The sequence below is a fragment of the Tupaia chinensis genome, unplaced genomic scaffold (genome assembly GCF_000334495.1).
Source record: "Tupaia chinensis unplaced genomic scaffold, TupChi_1.0 Scaffold000423_1, whole genome shotgun sequence".
NCBI classification, from domain to species: domain Eukaryota; kingdom Metazoa; phylum Chordata; class Mammalia; order Scandentia; family Tupaiidae; genus Tupaia; species Tupaia belangeri.
In genome coordinates this window covers 4,968,246-4,985,934 of record NW_006159928.1, presented here as the reverse complement: position 1 = coordinate 4,985,934, position 17,689 = coordinate 4,968,246, and the positions used below count along the sequence as shown (strand labels likewise).

Genomic DNA, 17,689 nt, shown 5'->3' with positions numbered 1-17,689 from the left:
AGGGGGCGGGGCGCCCCGGGAGCCAGCCGCCTGCCAGGCGGAGAACGCCCGGTGGGAGATTGAGGGCGGCTGGCTGGGCTCTAACCTACCTCCCCGCCCACCTGGCCTCTCAACCTGACGGACTCGCACCTGCCACACACTCACACAGCTTCGTTTCTTCATGTGGACAACATGGGAGGGTAATGTGGTGAAACCCGGCCTAGCGTGGGCCGGATCGTGAGTCCAACACTTAACTGGCGAAGTCAGCTGAGAAGGAAGATATTACTCACTGTTGGAAACTTTTTTTTTTTTTTAAATTAAAAAATGCCTTTCCTCTCCAAGCCCTGGTACCTTATTTTAGTTATTTGAGAATACGTCCGCAGTAAGCTTTATCAGACTGTATACATTTACTCAGTTTCTGCTAGCGCTGTCACTATTTGAAACTGGGAAAACCTTGAAGATGTTAGAACATTGGAAAGCTTTAGGTGTGTTGTTTAGGAATCAGCTTCTAAAATTGCATAATTAAAATCTCCTTATGGGAGTACGCAAGTTTTTGGATAGCTTCCCCCCCTCTTTTTTTCTGAGACTGGCAGGGCAGAAAAATATGTAAGTAATTGAAAAGTAGGTGCCAAACCCTTTAGTTGGTTACCCAGGGAGTAGGATACCGAGTTCAAAGGACAAAAGAAATTGGTAAATTTGTAGTATTTAGCCAAGGAATGTGCCAGAGAAAGTTGAGTCATCCACTACTTAGAAAGGGAGTATTCTTGATTCTGCTTAGCTTTGTGTGTGTGTGTGAAATATTGAAGTCATGTGAAACTTGGTCATCTCGTAGTGGGAGAAATAGTTAACTTGTTTATCTGAAATCCTGTATTGACTTTTGATTTTTTTTTTTTTTTGCAGTGATTTTGTCAGAGTTTTTTGAAATCTTGATAAGCGATGATTTTGGCATTAGCAAGGGCATGCCCTTTACTCTCTGTCAGTTCCTTTGTTCTACATTAAAGACAGATGTGCATGATTTACTTACAGTATTTAGATTTTTCTTCTATCAGCCCAGGAGGAACTGATTCAGATTGTATTTTTGTCATAGTTCCCTCAGCAAAAATTAGTTTGCCTGTGGTTTGCTGTAACGTTTATAAATAAAACAAAGTGTTTAGTGATTTAAGAGTAGCTTCTGGTAGTTATACATTAGTTTTCAGAAATATGTCATGCTTCCCAGTACTCTTGGTTTAATGTTAAACATTGAGATAACATTTTTAATGTTAGTGCATATATATCGATTGTTACAGAAGTTTCAGCTAAAGTGCAAAATTGGAATATGTTGTGATTATTGTCAATATTAGATGTCAAATCATATATGAATAAATCAATTGACAACTTAATTTCTCAGTCTCAGCACTATTGATATTTGTCATTGGATAATTCCTTGCTGTAGGTTTCTGCCTTGTGCATTGTAGGATGTTAACCAGCATGCCTGACTTATGCCAGTAGCATTCTGCCAAATCTCTTCCCCCTTGTTGTGACAACCCAGTATCTCCAGACTTTACCTAATGTCCCCTAGCACCAAAATTGTCCCTGGTTACGAATTACCGTGTTAAATGTATGCACTGTTTAATAGGTGAATTTGAAGTGTTTCTCATAGTTAACAATTCTACTTTCTTTTATTCAGTGTACTTATATTGAGTTTCAGTAAATGTGAGGCATTATTCTAGAGGCTGGGAAACAGTTTAATAAGAATGGATCTTCTTTTTAAAACTGACGGCCTGGCTGGGGAGGTGGACATTTAAAAGTAATTATGGTGCTGTGTTAAAAGAAATGTGGAGAATGTCCTGGGAGCCACTTTATGGGAGGGTATTGGGACAATCAGGAAAAGCTGCAGGGAGGAGGTCATATTCACAGCTCAGAAGAGGGAAGGGCATCTCAGGCAATAGGAACAGCAGCAAAGGCATGGAATCATAAAAGGAGCAAGTGGGCCAACCTCATAGTACAATGGTTAAGTGCAGTGTGCTGGGAACCAGAGTCCACGTGGCACAGCGTGGTTTGAATCCTGGCCTCAGTGACTTGAAAAACCATTTGGTTCATGCCCCAAATCCTGACTGGAGAAATGGAGGATAAAGGTTGCTGCATGATCATCACCCCCATTGATGAGCGCGTTCTCTCTCTGATGAATTCACACATCCTCTGGTAATTAAAAAATAAATAAAAGAACAAGTATTACTAAGAGGAGAGTGAATAAGTTTAAGAAGTGAAATGATATTCAGAGATCCGTGGGAGATGAAGCTACTGAGTTAGCTAGAGACCTGATTGTGAGAGGACCTGGGGTTCCTATGAAGGAGTTCATCTTTTTTCTTGTAGGTGGATCAGTGTTCATATTCAACATTTAATAGGAGCATTTTGATAAAAATCTTAAATCTGGTGATTCACATTACTAGGTTAGAATCTAGAATATGTATTTTATTAACTGCACAGATGGTATTTACTGAAAAACATAACTGGAATCTTTACATTATATAAATGGCAACCATTTTATTTTGCCCTATTCTAATAACCTTATTTCTCAGCATAACCATTAAAATGTAAGATTGAAAATATAGTTGCTGATTTAGGGATTTGTTTGAAATGGTCTCCATACTTTGAAATTATGCTGTATTCTTTTAATATTCTGATTTTAGATGACCTTTTAAATATTGTAATTTTCTTCTGAGTATTGTCTTTTCAAAAAGCATTTTTGAAAGAAGTAATGGATAATGTGCTTATAATCAATTTGAACTCAGTCTTTGAACATCACCAATAAGGTCCTAGGATACTTTACAGAGATTTGGTTTCTCTTCCTCCTCCTCATCTTTCTTCATTAGCTTACCAGAAAGTGCCTCTCTGAAGCTTGAAAGGGTTGGGTGGGGAGGTAAAGAGGTAGTTACAGTACTGAAGTATTGAATATTTTGCTTGATAGTTTTCTAAAGGGAAACATGAACTTAAGGTACTTGATGATCAGAAAGATGATCAACATTTAGTACTTTAGGCAGTTTGTAAGCTCTGTTCAATTTCTTAAGAAACTTATTTTTATTTAACAGTAATGTATTAGATTTGCTTTTTATGTTAGTAAATATCAATACTATTGCTAAGGGAAAAAGGACTTTAATTATTCAAGAACTATAGAAAAAGAACGGCTTCTTTTATGATCAGTAGGTCTATCTGATTTTAAAAATGGGGAAGTAGAATCTGAATGAGATTAGGTGATTTATAGTTTTTTTTTTTTTTAAAAAAATTGCTAAAGAGTGGTACCAGCAGATGGCGTAACATTGCTGGATTCCCATGTAGTTGACAGCTGTTTCAGTTCTGGACTGGGTGACTTAAACCTCATGCCAGGTGTGTGTGCAAGTGTGCCCAAGATGCTGAGGGGAATGGAGGAGAAGGGATCATGGTGGGGCTATCCCTCCGGGGGGGGGGCAGTTTCTCACTTTCTGTTTCTTTGTCTCTGTTTCTCTGGTGAGCGTGCATGCCCTATAGCAAACATCTCTCTAAGAAAAAAAAAAATTGCTGAAGGGTATGTGCACTTACTAGAGGGGGGAGGAAGTGAGAAAGCCCCCCAAACCCCCCCCCCCTTCAATGGGACATGGTCATGCCGAAGGCTTTTGGGCCCACATGCACCTGGTGTGTTTTTCAAGCTTGGATCATGCAGTTAACCATGTGAAATTCAGTCACTTAAACCATCATACCACCACTGTCTAAAAGATTAAGGCAGTACAGTTAGTAAGTGTTGAAGACTACTAGAGATTATAGCCAAATTTTTCCAACACCCAATCCGTTTATCTTTCCCTCACACATAAGGAGTCCCTGTCTCCCCTTTCCCCCAGTGTTTAACTTATATTGTTAGCACTATGTGAAAGATACAGGAAAACTGTGAGACTGTCTTCTGCTTAGAGGAACTTTTGTGATCATGTGCCAAAATCAGTGAGATGGACCATGAAGGCTGTAGCAATACAGAGGAGTAACGGTCATAATGGACCTGTGTGAGTGGGGAGTCTCCTTAAAGAAAATGAATGGAAAATGGGGTTTTGGAGAATGTGTGTGATTGAGAGAGGAAAAGTTTCACTGCAGGAAGGAGTTACAGTGTAAGCAAAGACTCAGAGATAGTAATGAGTTAAATTTCTCTTTCCTTATAGTGCCTTTCAACAATTAGTTCTAACACTTGTCATACGCTAGATATTGGGGATACAACTGTGAATAGAGACAGTATCTTTTAGTGGCTTAAAAGGAAATGATAAAGGTCTATTTAAAGCACAAGAAATTCAGAGAAATTTACAGTGGTAAATGAAACATTATGAAACTCAATTATCTAGCTCAGCACTATTTTTACAGCATTTATTTGTATTTTATGAGATTGTTGAAGAACACATTCCCCCTGCTGCCTTTTAATTTGTTTTTACTACACTGTATCTTATGTTGTGTTTGTCTGAAGTTTCCTTGGATTAGATTGAAATTATGATTATTGGCCAGAGTCCTGCTAGGGGTGTTTTGTCCTTTGCAGATGGTCACAGCTGAATACTCTTGCTGTCTTTCTGTCCTTTATAAGTCATGTTATTTTTTTTTCATTATTTTAAAAATAATCTAACTTTTATTTTATCTACTTATTTTTAATTTAACCAGAGAGGGACAGCGTGGGAGAGTAAGAGAGAGAGAAAGAGAGAGAAAATGAGAGAGCAAGCTGCCAAGTCTGGGACTTGAACCACAGTCATCCATGTGGGAGTCCAGTGCCCTTAACCACCACTCCATCTGCCAGCTGGTAAATTGTGTTAATTCTGAATGTCTGGTCAAGGTGTTACCCATTTTTCCCACTGTATAATTATTTTATTTTTGCTTCGAATCTAATATGGTTTGTGGGGAGATCCTTTAAGACCACGCATATGATCTGCTCCTTATAAAACGTGTCCCCCTGGGACTAGCAGGTGGCATAATGGTTGTGTTGCTGGGCTTCCATGTAGTTGACCGCAGTTTGAGTCCTGGACCCAGTGGCTTACGGCTCATGGTGGGCTCTTGTACATACATGCCCAAAATCCCAAGAGGAGACTGGAGGAGAAGGAATTGCAGTGTGGCCATCCCTCCTGGGGGGTGATTCCCTCCTAGGGGATGATTCCCTCCTGGGGGATGATTCCCTCCTGGGGGATGATTTCTTGCTTTCTGTCTTTCTGGCAAGTGTACATGCCCTATAGCAAAAATCTCTCTCTCAAAAAAAAAAATCCCCCTATATTTATCATCTGTTGTTGATTATTCCTAATCCAGTCTTCACCATGATGACTACTAAATGATGATTTTCCCACTGCAGTACTTTTTCCACATTTACCAACTGATCCTTGGCTTTTCCCTCCTTCCCTTTCTTATTGGTACAGACTTATAAATTTTAATTTTTGAAATGGTTTATAATCAGCACTATACTTAATTTTGGTGCTCAGATTGCTCCAGGTAGCATCAGGAGAAACTTCAGGGTGGCTCCTGTGTCTTTTTGACTTATGCTCATCGTTTTTATGAGCACTTCTTGACTTTTTGGCATAGTGAACACTATGGAATACATTAGTATTCCAAGCTTATCTTGTACCTACCCTTTCCCAGCCCCGAAATTGGCCACTCTGAGGAGTCTTGGTTTCATTTAGGAGGGCATGATATTGTAGCTGAAGGTCTGGAGTACCTATGCTTCTTGTTTCTTTCAGCAGAAAAATCTAACTGAAATTTATTTCTTGAATTTTATTTATTATTATTTTAAATTTGCTATAGGGCATGTGCACTCACCAGAGAGAGATGAGAGACCGAGCGAGAGTGTAAGTGGGAAAGCAAACTGCCAGGTCCAGACTCAAGCTGTGGTTGGCCATGTGGGAATCCAGTGCCTTAACTACTGTGCCACCTGCTGGCCCCTAACTGAACATTTTTGAACTTTCTTCTGTTAGCAGTAAGAAATCAATTAACTTCTGTAAGGTAATGAAATAAATATACTTGGTGCATAGTAGGAATTAAATATTTGTTGAATTAATGTTTAAAGGAATGTTTTAGTCTTTAGAAAGTTTGGCTGCGTTGTAACTTTGGCTTACTCTTTCTTTATTTCATGCACTATATATTTGTTTAGTGCCAGTTTATGCAGCTTTTTGATCATTTCTTTTTCAAGTTTGCAGTTTAGACTAATAGGCATGGGATTCAACTATTTGTTCATTTCTACATTGGGACAATTTTGTTTGTTTGTTTTGGTCAGTGGGTCATTTTAATGGTTTATAGGTAGTTTGTGACTAGCTACTGTTGAGTCCAGGTGATCATATCTGGTCGGTTGACCACAGGCATGGGGTCATATAACCTGGCCGTCTTGGGTTGTGTTCTTAACATGTCTGTGGTAGGTCAGTTTCCTTACAGCCACTGCCTGCTCTATGATTGATTAACACATTCAATACCACAGCATGAATAATTTAGTTGCATAGATGTTGGTTTAAGTATCGGATGGTTTACAACAGTAGGTGCAATTTAATAAAAGATAGTATTCTTTCCCTGATCTCAGTTTCTTTTCTTTTTTAAGTTTGTTTATTCTGAGAGAGAGAGAGGGGTGTGGTGTACAGCACCTCTCACAGGGCTTTGATACTGCAACCCATCCTTTAGCCTCAGCCAGCTTGGATCATGGGCATATGAATGCCCACTGTAGTCAGGGGGCTCTTTTGCCTTGAACCTGCAGTTTTCCCATGTGACTGTGCCTTGCAAAGTGTTGCATTTTAACCACTGTCCCACCATATGTCCCTTCTTCTCAGTTTTTAATATCAAACTATGGCTAAATTGTATATAAGTACACTTAAAGTGTTTTCCAGAGTTTCTGCGATAGTTTATTTGGGCATTATTAACTAAATAATGTTGGAAAAATATTTTAAGAATTTCTTCCTTTATGACATGCCATGCCAGAATACATTGTCAAGTGGGATGGATTAATAGATCATATTGAATTAGATCTCTAAAGAAGTATAAATTAATTTTGTTCTGTAAAACTTTTTAAAAAATATAACCTTACCTTATTTGCAAGTCCTTATTTTAAGCAATGGTTTAATTGTAAATATAAAAATATTTAAAGTAATAAAAATGTTTCTGATTATAAAAATAAATCATGTATATCATAGAAATTTTAGAAGTTCAAAGAAGTGAAATTAAGAAGTAGCATAGGGCTGTATCATAATGGATAATTTAATATTAAAAGTACCAGTTTTGCCTATTACCTTTGTGATCTTAATTAACAAATTAGCTTCTTTAACCTTATTTTTTCTCCCTCTTGGCTAAATGGGAACAATCCTTTGTCTTTACACAGAGGATTATTGTAGGATTAAATGAATTAAAGCAAATAAAATGCTTAATATCATGCTTATAATAATGTTTATATGTTAAGTATTATTGTTAATAGAAATGTGAAATATTTCATCCAGCAGACTTTTTTCTGAAGCTAGAAAACACTCAAGTTTTTTATATGCATGATTTTGAAAATGTAAATAATCTAGAGGAAGTTGATAGTCTTACGATTACCATAAGATTTATTGCCTCAGAGTTATTTTGACTTTATTAATGAATTTTAGTTTTAAGGTACTAGGGCAAGTAGGAAAAAAAATCGCTGAATTTGGAAGCAAAAGTCTGAGTTCAGGTTCCACTTCTGCTGCCAGTGTGATCTTAGGCAAGTCATTGAACATATTTGAGCTGCTTTTTTCTTATAGTGAGAGCATTTCACGGTTGATCTTTAAAGTGCTTTTCAGTATACAGATTTTAGTCAGAAACCAAGAATACATGAGGATTTTGAGTCTGGAGATCACTTGCAACTCCAAAGTAGCATTTTGGGTATGTTATATAACAAATCCTTTTACCTTTTACCCTATTGTCTAGTGTCTGCTGAGGAAAAAAAAAAGTATCTTCTGAAAGCAAGGATCAGTGATAAAATTTGCTTACTCCCTAAGGTGACTATCACAGCATCTGTCACATAGGAGACTCCAGAAAAAGATTGTGTTCTTTGCCCCCAATATACAGTCCTCTATCCTATCTCAAATACAAGGAAGTTACATTACTGTAGTGTGTGACATGTAGACTCCCATTCAGGATGGAGACATGTTACCCTAGCTGTCTGGAGTTATGGTTGCATGGCTCATAGCTGTATCTTTGTTTTTGGTAATTGATCTTGCAGAAGGAAGCTGCCTCACCTAAGATTATGAGCCCTTCCTAGAAGCAGCTTGTGCTTAATTACTGTTCCATATGGAGGATACAAAGAATCATTCCTTTGCCTTGACTAGGGACTTCGATGAAGGATTGTCCCAGCTGCAGAGCCTTTAGGATTAGCTGAGGCTGCTGTTGCATTTGTGTTACTCTTCAGTACTATTCATCTTCTTCCTCTGCCTAATCATGCTTCCCCTGTGCCCACACAGGTGTTCTTGAGCTCACTGCCCAGTAAACCTGCAATGAAATTTCAGTCTCAGAGTGTGTTTCTTTGGGAACCTGAACTATGACAGTCATCTACTTTTAGGATAGCCTTTATCAGGAATGATAAATTCTCATTGCTGAAAATGATTCATGTATTAATATATTCAGGGGCCAGCCTGGTAACCTAATGGTTAAGGGAGGTGATTCCACATGGTTAACCACAGATCAAATCCTGGCCCCAGTAGCTTAAACACATGAGGCCCGTGTGCTTGCATGCTCGAAATTGCAACAGGTTGGAGAAATGGAGGAGATGAAGTTGCAGCATGATACACCCCACTGGAAGGTGCTTTCTCTCTTCCTCTGTCGCTTTGTTGGGTGTACGTTCCCTCTGACAATGAAAAGAAAATGATTATATTTAGGATGGATTTTAATTGTATGAATTTTGGGTTCTACTTCTGTGAAACCGTCTGTGTATCTTTTGTAACAGGAATACATAGCCAGTAGATTAGGGTTTCTGTCAGCTATATGAAGTGCTGTGTAGTAAGTGTTCAAATCCATTTGCTGTGGTTTTGAGCATGGCCCATAGTTGATACTTTCAGAAAATTTTATTATAAGCGACCTTTCCCTGTGCCAGTAAGTAATTTTTAAGACCAAAGAAAAGAAGAAAGAGAAGCAGTTTATCAAAACCAGGCTATGAACCCTTGTTTTGGTATATTTTTGTGTCTATCTACCCATATTTGATGAATCAAAACATTCTACTTGTTTTAAATGTCTTGATACATTACATCTTAAATATTTTTTATGTGAAGTATTTAAAAAACTTTTACTTTCTTAATATTAAATTAGTTGTATGGGATCTATAAACCTAGTTTATTTACTGATAACTTACCAATTAGTTTAATAGTCTCAATCTCTTACTGACTTGGCTGCTTTTGAGAGGTAGATTAAATTTATGTAACGATTAATAGCCAGCAACTTAAGGTTTAGAGTTTTGAAAATAACTGTGGGAAAATTAAGCACATATGGACATTGTATTTGACTTAGTTTCTGTTGATATACAGCCACTCCTCACTTAACGACTTACCTGTTTAATGATCACTCAGACAAAACATCTGCCTTTAAGTCCTTTGCTTGTGGACCAATTCATTCATTGGCCTAATTGTAAGGATTATAACTTTATCATTAAGTGAAGAGTACTTGTACTTTTTTTAAAAAAAAGATATTTTTGCTAATAGGGTGTATGTGCTCACCAGAGAGACAGGGAGAGACAGAGAGAAAGTGAGAATTCATCCCCCAGAGGGGGTGGCCACGGAATGGATTCCCTTCCATTCCAGTCTCCTCTCGGGATTTTGGGCATGCACGCACAGAAGGGGCTTAAAGGCAGATGTTTTGTGGAGTGTCATGGAGCCATAGTGTTTGTACTTTTCAATAGATACCATGTGATACTACATTAGAATAATGTTAATTTTATCCACACAAGAAATATACATTAGATAAGTACCAGAAAGCAACAAAATATAACATACCACAATAATATAAAATCTGGTGCAATCACTTTTATGTATGCTAATTGTTATTATGGTGCATAATGAAGTACAAATTTATAAATGAAATATGTAGTGTTGTGTGATTGCAAATGCTTCATGTAGTAAATACTAACCAACTGCATGAAAGACAAAGACTGACAAAAATGATTCCCCACTCTAGAGAACTGGTCGTAAGTCTGATCATTAAGTTTCAAGCCACTGGGTCTTGGATTCAAACTGTGGATAACTACGTGTGAGTTCAGCAACATAATCATTATGCCATCCACTGGTCCCAGCATGCTTGTACTTTTAAGCTAGCCAATTTAGGGCCCAAATGAATCATGGAATGAGAATTATGGAGCTGAAAATCCAGTGAACTTGTCCCATCCTTGTAGTTTACTAATGAAGTTTTGAGATTAGAGAAATTGTTTTTATTGGTATCAGATAAGTGAGAAAATTTTGAGATTATAGAGAACATACTGGACTGGGACTTTTTGGAAACCTAAGTTTTTTTTTAATTTTTTATGTATTTATTTTAATTACCAGAGGACACATTCACTTGCCAGAGAGAGAGAGAGAGAGAGAGAGAGAGGAAAGAAACCCCCAGCAGAGCATGTCATGCCACAATCCTTTTTACCTCCGTTTTTTCATCACACCAGGATCTGAGGTATGCATGCACACACACCTAATGTGTTTTTCAAGCTGCTGGGGCTGGGATTTGAACTGTGATTGGCCATGTAGGAACTGGTTTCCTGTGCATAGGGCTTTACTATTACACTGTGGAGTTGTCTCATAAAACTAAGTTCTAAGACCAGCAGGTGGCACAGGGGTTATGTCCCTGGACTCCCACAGATTGAGTCTGGACCTGATGACTCGAAACTCATGCTGGACATGTGTGCATGCGTGCCTAAAATCCTGAGAGGACAAAAGAGATTGTGGCATGGCTATCCCTCTAGGGGATGGTTTCTTGCTTTCTGTTTCTCTGTATCTTCAACAAGCACACATGCCCTATATCAAAAAATCTGTCTAAACCCTCCCCCCCAAAAAACCTCCCAAAAAAACAAACCTAAGTTTAGTTTTTTCATCAAATTTTACAATTGAAACAGATGATTTCTGAGTGTCTTCTAGCTTCTAGCTTTTCAATTTTGATTTTAGGTCTTTTTTGAGAGAAATGTACTTAATATATGTCTACTATTTATAGTGTATAAACCACAATACCAGGTGCTGATTTAAATATTTTACATTTATTCTTTTATTAAATGTTTTAATTCACCAGAGGGGATGTGCATTCACCAGGCAGAGACAGAGAGGGAGAAAGTATCCACCAACTGGGTGTGGTCATGCTATCATCCCTTTTCTTTTGTTTTTCCATCCAGTTGGAACTTTGGGCACACAAGCATATGCCTGGTGTGTTTTCATGCTCCCATTCAGCCATGAGGGATCCAGCTCCCTTAACTATCAGGCTGTGGAGCCATTTCTATTTATAATTCATTTAATCTTTACACAAATGGGAATTTCAGGTTTAGAGAACTTAAGTAAATTTACAAAGCCTCTAAACAGCTGAACTAAAAGTTGAGTGCACATCTGTATGTCTCTTAACTTTTCTATTCTCAATCACTGCACCTCACTGTAGGTGTATTTTTGTTTTTGAGGTGCTTGACACATCCTGATAGTTTAGATAGATACATGCTTCTGATTCATTTTTTCTGTATAGTGCAGTATTGTGTGTTAAAGTTAGGCAAGAAAGACTCAGAAGGCAGAAGCTTATTATGTCCTTGCGCTTATAAAATTTTGGGAATGGTTAGTGTGTTATTGTTTGGATAATGGTTTGTCCTTCAAAGGTTTATATTTTAGATATGTTCTTGGTGGGTGGTGATTGAATATCCCTCAAGGGTTCATATATTAAGGCTTGATTGTATTGTAAAGGTATGAAGGGAAAACTCAATTCCTTCATGGTATCCGAGAGTGGACCTCTGGGTATGATAACTTCTTTTTTTTTTTTTTTTTTTTTTTGAGAGATTTTCATTGTAGGGCGCGTGCGCTCGCCAGACAGAGAGAGACATAGAGACAGAAAGCTAGAAATCACCCCCCAGGGGGGATGGTCATGCCGCAATCCCTTCTCCTCCATTCTCCTCTCAGGATCTTGGGCACACACGCACACACGCCCGGCGTGAGTTTTAAGCCACCGGGTCCGGGACACGAACCGGGGTCGACTACGTGGGAGTCCAGCGACATAGCCATTACGCTAACTGCTGGTTCCCTGGGTATGATAACTTCTTTAGGGCAGGGCCCTCATGATTGAGTTCTGGTGTGTCTGTAAGAAGAGGAAATGAGGCAGGCAGAAGCTACGTGGATACAGACTGTGCTCTGCTTTGCGAAAAATTCTATGTTCTGCCTTTTTGTGATGCCTTTGGACCTTCCAGCCACCAGAATCAAGAGTTTTGTAAAATAAACCTCTATTTTCTTTATAAATCACCCAGTCTCAGGTATTTTTGTAGCAATGCAATAATGGACTACAAGAGATAGAGCAAGATGCTGTGTAAGGATAGCTACTTTAAGGCCAATTTGAGAGACAAAAAGGGATTGCTTTCAACTCAGCATTAATAATGTAACCATGTAGGGGACTATATTCATGTACTCATTAAAGTTGTAGGTGGCTCTAGGTTAGGTAGAATTGTTCACCCTTCAGAAAGTAGAAATTGTACTCAGCTGAAAGCTGATATTAATGGGTTATGATTTAATGTGGAATACTCGTAAAGAAGCTTTTTATCATACATAGTTGTAGGATGGGTAGAAAAGCATCGGATGTATATGAGGAGTTCTAGGGTACCATAGGTTTCCTAGGTCAAGGCCATTATTACCTAAAGCCTTAGAAAACTTTCTACTTTAGGATTTGATATTGATCATAATGTATTCCGTTTTAAAAGAATATAAAGAAATGAGAAGGAATTCTGAGGATAAAAATAAGTAATTAGTAAAAACGAATTATGAGACAAGTTTATTAGTGTTAGGATTATAATGGTGATTAGAGTAAAGGAGTTTTAGTTTTTGAGGTTGAAGATGTAGCCAAAAAGAAAAGAATTTAAGAAACAAATTTTATATGAAGTTTGAGACTGAGAACTGGGAGTTAGGATTAGGATCACAGAAGATACAAAATGAAATGTAAAAGGCCCCTTCCCTAATCATTATTTTCTTGTGTATTCTTCCACAGTTTCTGAGTGTTATCATCCATTAATGTTATATACATATGATCATATTCTTCATATTAGTTTGCATTTTCCCCTACTTCATATAGTTTGTGGATCTTTCAATACCAGCCTTTGCAGAGCTACTTGTGTGTTTATTTTAAATAACTATTTTATTGTATTGACTATCAAATTTTATTTTTTTAATTATTTTTAGTTGACACATAATTATACGTATTTATAGGATAGTATGACTTAAAATTATTTATTTCTTCTGAAAGAGTGAGAGCAAGAAAGAGGGAGAAAAAGAGGGAGAGAGATAGGAATATCCCAACAGGGTCTTCATGTCATAATCCTTCCCCAAAAAGTCGAGATCATACACTTACGTGCACATGCCTGGTATAATGATCTTGGGTTGTAAACCTGGGTGGCTTCAGCATTGCAGAATGTTGTATTACAGTTGTGCCATAGTGGCTGGCTAGTGTGATTTTTAAAAATATGTTAATGTGTAATGATGAAATCAGGATAGTTAGAATAACCATGAACTCAAACATTGAACATTATTATGTTGGGAATATTTACAATCCTATTTTCTAGCTATTTTGAAACATACAGTAGTGTATGTAGTTAAGGAAAATAATTAAGCTGGTCATGTAGTGTAGTAGCTAAGTGCCATGCAGAGGAAGCCAGATCCCATGTGGGTTACCAGAATTTGAGCCCCAACACCAGCAGCTCTGCAGCCCATGTATACATTTTCTTTCTCTCTCTCTCTCCACCTCTTGTGTGCATGCCCCACCCCCACTGCATTAAAAAAATATACAGTGAGTTATTAACTATAGTTACTCTTCTGTGCACTAGACCATTAGAACTTATTTCTCTAACTATAATTTTTATCTAGTTATCAACATCTCTCTATTTCCATTTCTCTGCACCCTTCCCAGCCTCTAGTAACTATTAATATTATTTTGCTCTTTACTACTATGAGGGTAACTTTTTTAGTTTTAGATATAAATGAAATATGTGATTTTCCTTTTTTTGTACCTGCCTTATTTCAAACTTAATGCCCTCTAGGGTCCTCCATATTGCCTCAATGACAGGATTCCCTCAAAATTTATTTAATATTTCTCTATTGAAGGACATTTAGTTAATTTGCTGTTATAAACAATGCTATAAATGACAGCCTTGAACATATATTTTGTAGATATTTATGAATTTGTCAGTGGGTAATTTCTTAGCAGTGCCTTGGAAATTATATACATTTATTTGTATACGGTTTTGCTCTAACAGTGTTTGAGAATGTTGGTTTTCCAACACCCTTCTTCCAATGAGTGCTGTCAAAGATAAAAACATTGAGATTTTACTCTAACACCACAAAGTCAGATCGGTAGTTGCTATTTAGTCCTGCCTTTTGCTTTAATTGAAAAGCTTAAAAAAAGAAAAAGATGGAAAACAATGATGTAAATCCTGCTTCATCAGTCTTTTTTTAATGTATGAAACTATTATGTACCAGTTAAATTTAGATGGATATGTTTATTGTGTCTACATAAATACTTCACTCCATGTTCTCAAAAAAGACTTCTGTTCCTCTTTCATGGAGAAATGAATTTGTATGTATTGCCATATGGTAGACTACCCCAGTACTTTGTCTTACAACAACCACCATTTTATTTTATTTGCTCTTGATTCCATGGATCAGCAGTTTGAGATGGGTTAATCTATGTGGTTCTTTTGTTGGTCTCTCCTGGAGTTACTCATCCAGCTGTATTCATCTGGTGCATACTTCAACCAGGATGACTGTATAAGGTAGCTTCACTCATATTACCAGCTATATTCATTGGACCATATAAGTCTAAGGCCAGCTTTAGTTTGTTTCATGACAAAGGAGTTTCCAGCAACATGAGAACAAATTCCATTGAGGAAGCATCTTTCAAGTCTCTGCTTGTATCTCATTAGTTATTCTACCATCACTCAGGGCAAGTCTAATGGCTAGCCCGGAGTTGATGTGGGAGAGTATTACATAAAGGAATTACAAGGGCATTAAAACATAGGCATGATTCATTGATGGTTATTATCATAACAACTTGTCACTGACATCACTTTCTTCTTTCTTATATTATGAGTAAGTATAAATAAGGGACATAGAGTTTAAATGATAGAAAATTTCTATCAGAGGAGAAAGATTCAGAGGCTTTATCATATCGTTTGAGTAAGGAAGACTAATTTCAGCACCATTTGTAAAATGAGTTTTCTAATTGTTTAATTCCTTCTGCAAATGTTAACAATTTTTTCAGTAATGAACTTTTCAAAATAAAAAGTTATTTTATTGAAAAAGACTTTTTAATGTTGACAGTTAATTGGTCACTCTGAATTTTAGTACATACCTGTAAAGCAGGATAAATGCTTAATTCTTTTCTTTCAATCATTAATTTTTAGAATAAGAACTAGTACACTAGCTATTTCAGTGGTGACCACTGAGGTTTGCCAGGCTGTCTTTTGACTTTCTCTTTTCTTGAGAAAATTTTAAAAGTAGACTATTTTTGTCAGCGCTGTTTAAGGTTCACAGCAAAATTGAAAACAGAGATTTCCCCAAACCCCCTGCCCCAATACATGTGTAACCTTCCCCTTATCAATATTTCTCACCAGAGTGGTTTATAATTGATGAACTTATATTCATATCACTGTCATTTGGAGTTCATAGTTTACAATAGGGTTCATTCTTGGTGTTGTATAGTCTCTGAGTTTTTACAAATTTATAATGATATTTACCTACCATTGTAGTACCACAGAAAGTAGTTACACTTCCCTAAGAGAATTTGCTGGGCTCTATTCATTCAAAAAATCCTGTCTACCACCCACAACTCTTGGCAAACACTAACCTTTTCACTATCTCCATTGCCTTTTATAGAATGTCATATATTTGGAATTGTGCAGTTCATTGTCTTTTTAGACAGTCTTTTTCAATTAGTAATATATATTTAATATTTCCTTGTCTTTTCATGGCTTGATAGCCCATTCCTTGGTACTGAATAATCTATTGCCTGGATGTACCACAGTTATTTATTTATTCACTTATTGAAGGGCATTTCACGGGCTGATTTTAAGATTTGGCAATTGTGAATGAAACTTCTATAAACATCTGTGTGCAGGTTTTGGTGTGAACAGAAGTTTTCAGCTCATGGGGTAAATACTGAGGAGTATGATTGCTAGATTGGATAATTAAACATGTTTAGTTTTGTAAGAAACCATTATACTATCTTCCAGAGTAGCTATACCATTTTGCTTTTCTATCAGCAGTGAATTCTTGTTTCTTTTACTCTGTAGCCCCATCATCATTTAGTGTTGTCAGTGTTCCGAATTTTGGTCATTCCAATACAGGTACAGTTGTTTCTCACTGTTTTAGTTGTAGTTTCCTAATGACATGATGTAGATTATTTTTTTCATGTGCTTATTTTCCATCTGTGTATCATCTTTATTGATGTGTCTCTTAAGGCCTTTGTCTAATTTTTAATTTTTTTAAAGAATTATTTTATCTGACTTTATTTAAATTTGACTGGAGAGGGACAGAGAAAGAGTGAGAAAGGAAGAAAGCAAGCTGCCATGTCTGGGACTTGAACCGCAGTTGGCCATGTGGGAGTCCAGTGCCCTTAACCACCACGCCATCTGCTGGCCCCTTATTTTAATTTTTAAAAAATAATTGTTTTTAAGAGTCCTTTGCATGCTACTTTTTTCTTTACCTTTTTCCTCTTTTTTAAAAAATTTAATCAGTGTACATCTTTGCAGCGTACAAAATAAATCTTCCCAGCATGAAGACACTGTATATTAGTTGAGTCAAAGATATTACCATTCCCATCATCATCACTAGATAATCTTTGTTGTTTTAGGTAATAATCTATTATTGAATATGCGTTTTGTCAACATTTTTTTCCTGTCTGTGGATCACCTTTTTATTCTCTTGATGATGTCTTCTGTGGAGTAGGAATTTTTAATTTTAATGAAGTCCAGTTTATCAATTTTGTCTTTCATGGATTATGCCATTGGTGCTTGATCAAAAAAAAAAAAATTGCCAAACTAAAGGTTATCTAGATTTTTTTCTAAGTTATCTTCTAGGGTTTTGTGTTTTACATTTAGATTTGTGATAAATTTTGGGTTAACTTATATGAAAAAAGTGAGGTGTGTATCTAGATTCTTTGTTTTATTAATGTGGATGTCCAGTTTTAGTATCATTTATTGAAAAGACTGCCTTTTCTCCCTTGGTTTATCCTTTGTCAAAGATAAGTTGACTAACTCATGAATTTTTAAATATTTTATGAACACATGAATTTACATATATTTAGTGTATTTTAGTGCAGTCAGTATTATTTGCTGATGTGTAGATTATCCCAGCATTAGCTAATGGGAGTACCTTCAAGATGACTTTTCTTGTTTTCCCAGGACCCTATTAGTGTTCAGTAGCTTTCTTGCTTTTGGGCACAATGGTATGTCTCAGGTATATCTGGTAAATTTCCTCCTTGACACCTGGAATTAACTCATTTCTGCAGAAATTTATGGTTCCTCCTAATGGGGATTGGTGTTTAGAGACCTTAGTAT

The 17,689-nt window shown here is 36.8% G+C and overlaps 1 protein-coding gene across 3 annotated transcripts in view; it reads left to right on the top strand.

The window, feature by feature from the left end:
* EEA1 (early endosome antigen 1) overlaps positions 1 to 17,689 on the top strand; it is a 143,717-nt gene that overhangs the window by 413 nt on the left and 125,615 nt on the right. The window lies entirely within an intron of this gene.